Genomic DNA, 6,323 nt, shown 5'->3' with positions numbered 1-6,323 from the left:
GATTTTCGATCTTCGCTGGTTATCGAAGATCGAGAGTGAAATTCGTATTATGAGCTATGCAACCGTGTCGAAATTTTCTTTGAGTATCGAATTTTCTGTCGAACAGAATTTTGCTTTCGATGGGGTAGCGAAGTGTTAGAAAATTGTGAAAAATGTATGATTTTGCATTTGTTTTCTTACTTTTTGGCGGGTGGACACTAATTTTAAACAATTTTTTATCAATTTCACGCAGTTTTAACGTCGTGAATACAAAACACAAGCTCGAAAGGCTGCTTTTACTTGTGAAAGAAAATCCCAATACTCAGTTGGCACGATCTCTGAGAACAAATCATAGAGCTGTGGATAGTTTTAAAATATTTTAAATAGATTTGGCTCACAAACACCTCTTTAGACAGTCGGAAGTTTTTAGTAAATCTGTAGACAAATGTCTTAAATATATTTTATGTCAAAATATATTGTAATGACTACACTTAAACTCTCTTGAACATTTACTACTCCTGGTCAGCTCACTAAACTCTCATCCTCTGACGAATCGTTGAACACCAGAACTTCGTTGTACTAATTTTTGCCACGTTTTTATAAACTTGCTTTCTTTTTTATTTCATTTTAATTTGCACAAATTTACATAAATATGTATAAGCACACTATTTAGTTTGCTCGATTTGTAAACAAAGCTTCTCAGCGGTGAAAAATATACTATTGTGAACAACATAAACGACCGAAGTTCACAATAGCGCTATTCTTCATCGAATGAGCGCCATAATACCAAATGAAAATTCGTTCGATCAGCACTATCGACCACAGTCGAAGATCGAATGTAACTCATAATAGGGGCCATTATTTATTGGCCCAGATGTAAATATTGAATGAACTAATATATTTTAAATATTTACGGAACTACCATTTGTATGCAACCCTGCCTATCCTATATTCAAGTAGATGTAATTCGAAAAATTTATAAACGGATTTCTTCAAATCAACCTGAGCTGCGGACATTTTGCGAATTCATTTTTAAACATTAACCACTACATTATATTAGTATAAAATACTTTCAATTAAGAAATAATTCTTATTAGAAAATAAATATGAATCGTTTTATTTTAAATATTCCAATGTATATTTTTTGTTAATGCAGATAGTGCGGATTTAACGTATTTTATACCTGTTATATGGGGAACATAAATTTAAGGCAGATTGCTATTAACAATTTTTACGCAATTTACGATTGCAATCAATTTCTTTCAAAACTATAATCTAAATGATTGCAAGTTGTATTTTTTACGATCAAAACAGATTCCGATATTAGGTATATTATGCAAATGCAATCCAATTTGATTTGAGTTATTCAGTTTTAGATACAGAGACAGTAACTCGACACCTTCCTCAGCAACAGCTCTGTCCTCTATGAGCTTCTTAATGTAACTGCTAATAAAAGAAGGAAATTTAAGAAAAATTACTATCACAGCGTTTCACTTGTAGCGTCTCACTCTTGTAGTATATTGGCTATGAAGCACCAGAAAATTTCCATCACGCATTCCATATGCCACCGATTGTCGTGGATCAATTAAAATACTGTCATCACAGCTTTTTGGTACTCCAGCAACCGGTGTGTCTATGGCGGAGTTATGTGGAGGTGTTGCATGACTAAAATCAATTTGGACTCTTTGAGAACTGGCATGTTTGTTGCGAGAGCTATTGGCATCAAATGTATGCAAATTAGATTTCCAAACGAGCAACTGTTGAATACAGGAAAAAATTTATATTATATGGGTCCGATAAAGTGCACTACTACCGTGTATAAATTTGTCGACCTTCTAATAAATCAAGCAATCTTATTGTATCGTCATCGCCGCCAGTCACCAAGAAATTTCCACTTGGGTGAAATGCAACATCATTCTCCGGCGACGAATGCACTGTATTAGCTCGCCTTCAGCTGTCAAATATCTTAACGCGGTTACAACTTAATACTAAAGCCACCAGTAGCCCGTTTCTGTAACTTTTCTCTACCGATTATTTCTCTACTGGTAGAGAAAATACGTCACTCTCACCTACTCAAGGCGAATTAATATAAGGTGATAGCAGGAGTACAAAAACAAAAATTTACATGTATTTTGTTTTTGCTTTGGCGGTATAAACTGTCAAAATCTGAAAGAGTGTGTGTAGAAGTTCAAACAAAATTTTTCAATTTGATATCAGAAGCCGTGCGGCGAAACACATACACAAAATCAGCTGAGCTAGTAAAGCTGAAATTAGTCAAGAACGTAAACCTACCGGTACGTAAACCCGAGTCAGCTGATACGATCTGTCTTACCAGAGCGCCATGTAAATGAAAACTCAACACCGCAGAATTTTTCTGTAGTTGTAGCCTGTAGCGCAGAAATCTGCGGAATTTAGATTTTTCCGTGTCAGCTGATTTCTTCCTTCTATAGATGGTTGCCACTTCGTCAGTTTCGCAAATGGTAAAAAAGGTATAATTTCCTATTCAAAATACGTTTAAAATATTTGAAATTTACTATTGAATAAGGTTTTTTGTTGAAAACTAAGTAGTTTATATTTAGCTACGATCTTATAGCACGAAAAATTGTAGATGAAAAGGTAAGTTTATGAAAAGGCATTGATGAGTGGCAACACTGTAGTAAGCAACACTGAGGGCTCCAGTAATCGACAAAATTCTGCGTATACAGACTGCGTTTAAGAATACGTTCTGCGTTCTTGACTAATTTCAGCTTAACACCACCTTATATAAATTCGCCTTGCACCTACTAATTAGCAGTAGAGAACAGGGCGGCGAATTCATATCTCAATTCGCCTTGGTAGAGAATTGTTACAGAAACGAGATACAGATTACCGTCTGGATGCCATGCCAGCTATCGTCCCATACCTCTTCCCAGGGTGAACGTTCGCACACATTCGCCTGAAAATGTATCGGAAATTCTTAACTTGTCATCGCCGCACGATGAAATTAACTTACCATTAGGGCTGAATTTTGCTGCGCGCACCCATTTGTGTGTCCAGTGAAAGATGTGTATTTTGAATCAGTTGGGGTGTTCACAGTTCGTTCCAAATAGTAGCTGCTTTCCAAAACGTCAAAATACAGAGCATCAGTGTCTTTTATTTCTAAACCTCAGCAGATTGTAATTCCAAATGTGCGCAACCAAGGTTAGATGCTAATTTTCAACTAGGTTGCGCAAATTAGACCTTTTCTTCAAGTGCTGTTTAGAAATAAAAGACACTGATGCTTTGTATTTTGACGTTTTGGAATTCACCCAGTGTCTCAAAATGTAGACGTCTACATTTTAAGACGTTTTCTAACCGTAAAATCTGTGGTGTTGTTGTTTCCCATACAAAATTGGAAAACGACGCCGTCTACATTTTGTCACACTCAAAGGTATGTTTTTTACGCGTCTACATTTTGCAACCTCGCAGCAGGGCTGCATTATGGCAATACTAATCACATTTTATTTTATTTATTGGGCACGTTTTCTGTATTTGCATTTAATTTGAGCGCAATTTCTGATAAAAGAAACAAATCAAGGAAAAGAAATAACAAATATTACGAATTGGTAATTAAGTTAAATAATTACAATTTTTCAGAAACAAAATCGAAAGGCGACATATAAAAAATGCATGCAAGGAATAAATGTCTGGCAACACCAGCAAAGTTTTGAGACGATTTTGCGACGACTGCTAGAAAGGGGTGCTCACAGTTTGATGCTAAAGATGTCTCAAAATGTGGACGTCTACATTTTCAGACACAATTTGGAACGAACTGTGAACACCACAAATATTTTGATAGCTGTTCGCAATTTTTCTAGTCTGCAAACGAATAAGCTGACGAAGATGCACAAAAATTCAAGCACATTGTTGCATTCTACCGTACTTTTTAAAAGCTTTAAAATCTTAAAACATATGTAAAAAACTTTTATAATCTGAATATTTCTAATGTCGCAATCAAAATGAAATTTTGTAAATAGCATTTTTAAAAAGCAATCATTACATATTTTTCAAGTGTTTGGGCATATATGTTACCGTTTGAATAACTAATACTACCAAGTTTTAAGAGACTATTTAATGCAACTCAGGTCAAAAAAGAGCAGTTTAGACCAAAATAAGCAACTCTAAAAAACAGATGATCTCAGCTGTGGCCCAGGATGACGTCTATTGCTAAGATATCTGAATTGTATTTGTACACAATGATCGCAATATTAAAAATAAAAATCGGGCATTACCAATCGCCAGAAAATAAATGTAATTCAAACCATTCACTATGATGCAAACTAGGGGTCTGTTCGAGGCACGTAATAAAGGCGGCAACTTTCGAATTGATAAAAAGTTGCTAGAAATTCACACTAAACGTGCTACTTTAATAATTCGCACAAAACTGCGGTTGCAACTCGAACAAGCTCTAGATCTAAAAAATTGATGATTAAAAAAAAATGCACTATAAATACAAATTTTGAAAAAATATGACGTAACCGTTGAGCACCATCGGATTTACCAATCGCGGGATAGTAAAACAGAAAACTTAATTCCAAAGCAAGGTCGGCCGTCAAAAAAAAATTTTACACTTCAGAGATTTTGACTCTTACGAAAAAGGCTTCTTGTAAGCATGGCTAAATTAACTCGATAAAATATATTTAATCAGGATTACATATTAAATTTCTATATTGATGTACTGAATAATGCCTTTCATTTTATGAGACGATTATGGTGTGCTTTATAAATGGGCTGTCGTGGGCTGTAGAGAAAATGTAGTTGCGTTCCAGCAGCAGTACGAACAGCACGAATTTAAGGGATTTTACTGGATCTGTTCCCGCACGACACCTTATATAAGGTTTATTATTGTGTTTTCGCTGTTCCTGTAAATGCTGTAAAATCCTGCAAAACCTGCTGTTCGTACTGCTGCTGGAACACAACTTGTATATATGTATCATGGTGTAGAGCTGTAGCAAACTCCTGTCTCGAAGTACCGAATCGTTACTCACATAATAATCTCGTTACTCGCATGTTCCGTATATGCACCATCAACGTGAATCAATACAACCACAGTATATACATTAATAAACCTTTTCGCAGTTTTTCACCAATTGGTCCCGCAGGAGTACTTTTGGGTTATGTGCAGCGTTTTCGTTTAGCGCGTACGGCAACACTACTGTTGGGAATTTCGCCTCACGATTAGTAAAAGGTATTTTCGGGGATTAGATATATATAATTGTGTTATTTAAGGACAAAATGTAGGTTAAGTATATCAATGCTTAATTAAGAATAATATCAATAGTTAAGTACATAATTAACGCTTGTGTTTCTATAAACTGGAAACTTACATCGTATTTTGTATGAAAAAATGTGAGTTTACAAAGAAAAACTCTGAATTCCCGAATTTGTTTAAGTCTTTATTCCGAAAACAAGGGCTGACTTCCAAAACGTACCAATACAATGTTTGGACACTGTTCTACTACAATACCATTTGCTATGAATTGCTACCGTATAAATTCAGGACACGCATTTGCTTGGCGAGTGCGTTGGTTATTTAGGTCATAAGTTCAGTCAACACATTCAATGGTCCATTGCCCGGAGCTGCTCCAGATGATGAGATGAGCAGGTTTTAGTGCCTCTGGCTACAAGATGGATATCTTAATATTGAAAAATAAATAGCAATTATCTCTTTAAAATTATAAGAGAAGTGTTTGTTTACTTCTGCCATGGTACGGTTGTTGCTCCCTTTCATACCACAGTAAAGCCCAAAATACAATAGCGCAGTGGCAGTGGCAGTGACAGTCTTTAAAATCAGCTGTTCCTGCTAATATTGGCAGTCACTGCCGTAGCAAACACAATACGGCGTTGTCAGTGACTGCCTTTTTTGGCATTTGGAATTTGGGCTAAACTGGGCAGGACTGCTAGCTGCCACTGCTGATGTTGTTGCTGCTGTTGTTGTTGTTGCTGTTGTAGCGGCTACAACAACCCCGCCCAGATCGGTTGGTATCTCAGTCGTTGTCGTCGAGTTCCATTAACGGCAGCCCGAAGAAGCGTGCAGCCTCTATGGGGGCGGTCCGCAGGGGCAGCGCCGTTAGGGTTGTGGGGTTTTCCGGGCATGCGAAGAGATGTTTCGAGTCGTGAGGGGTCTCTCCGCATGCCGGACATTCATTCGGCACATCCGCATTTAGCCTACTCAGGTAAGAGTTCAGCCTGCTGCAGTAGCCAGAGCGAAGTTGGGCTATTGTTGTTCTTGTATCCCGAGGCAGATGGAGCTCCGTCGCGTCAATGTCCGGTGTTTGTGTGCCTAGAACGGCATTCACAGGTCTAGAGTCTACATAACTCGAGAC

At 37.0% G+C, this 6,323-nt stretch overlaps 1 long non-coding RNA gene across 4 annotated transcripts; it reads right to left on the bottom strand.

Moving 5' to 3' along the window:
- Positions 1-1,035: 1,035 nt before the first annotated feature.
- LOC108380174 (uncharacterized) lies at positions 1,036-3,023 on the bottom strand. 4 transcript variants are annotated; one of them, XR_001849541.1, is made up of 5 exons: positions 2,972-3,023; positions 2,882-2,914; positions 1,812-1,933; positions 1,488-1,736; positions 1,036-1,425 (listed from the first exon to the last, which is right to left on the bottom strand). It is a non-coding gene; the product is annotated as an uncharacterized LOC108380174 (long non-coding RNA). The 4 variants fall into 4 exon arrangements; XR_001849542.1 differs by having other exon boundaries at positions 1,036-1,422; XR_001849544.1 differs by having other exon boundaries at positions 1,036-1,422; positions 1,515-1,736.
- Positions 3,024-6,323: the final 3,300 nt, after the last annotated feature.

The sequence above is a fragment of the Rhagoletis zephyria genome, unplaced genomic scaffold (assembly GCF_001687245.7).
Source record: "Rhagoletis zephyria isolate East Lansing unplaced genomic scaffold, Rhagoletis_zephyria_1.1 Rzeph_scaffold_18436, whole genome shotgun sequence".
NCBI classification, from domain to species: Eukaryota; Metazoa; Arthropoda; class Insecta; order Diptera; family Tephritidae; genus Rhagoletis; species Rhagoletis zephyria.
Note: the sequence above shows the minus strand (reverse complement) of the source record. Positions and strands in the feature narration are given on the sequence as shown.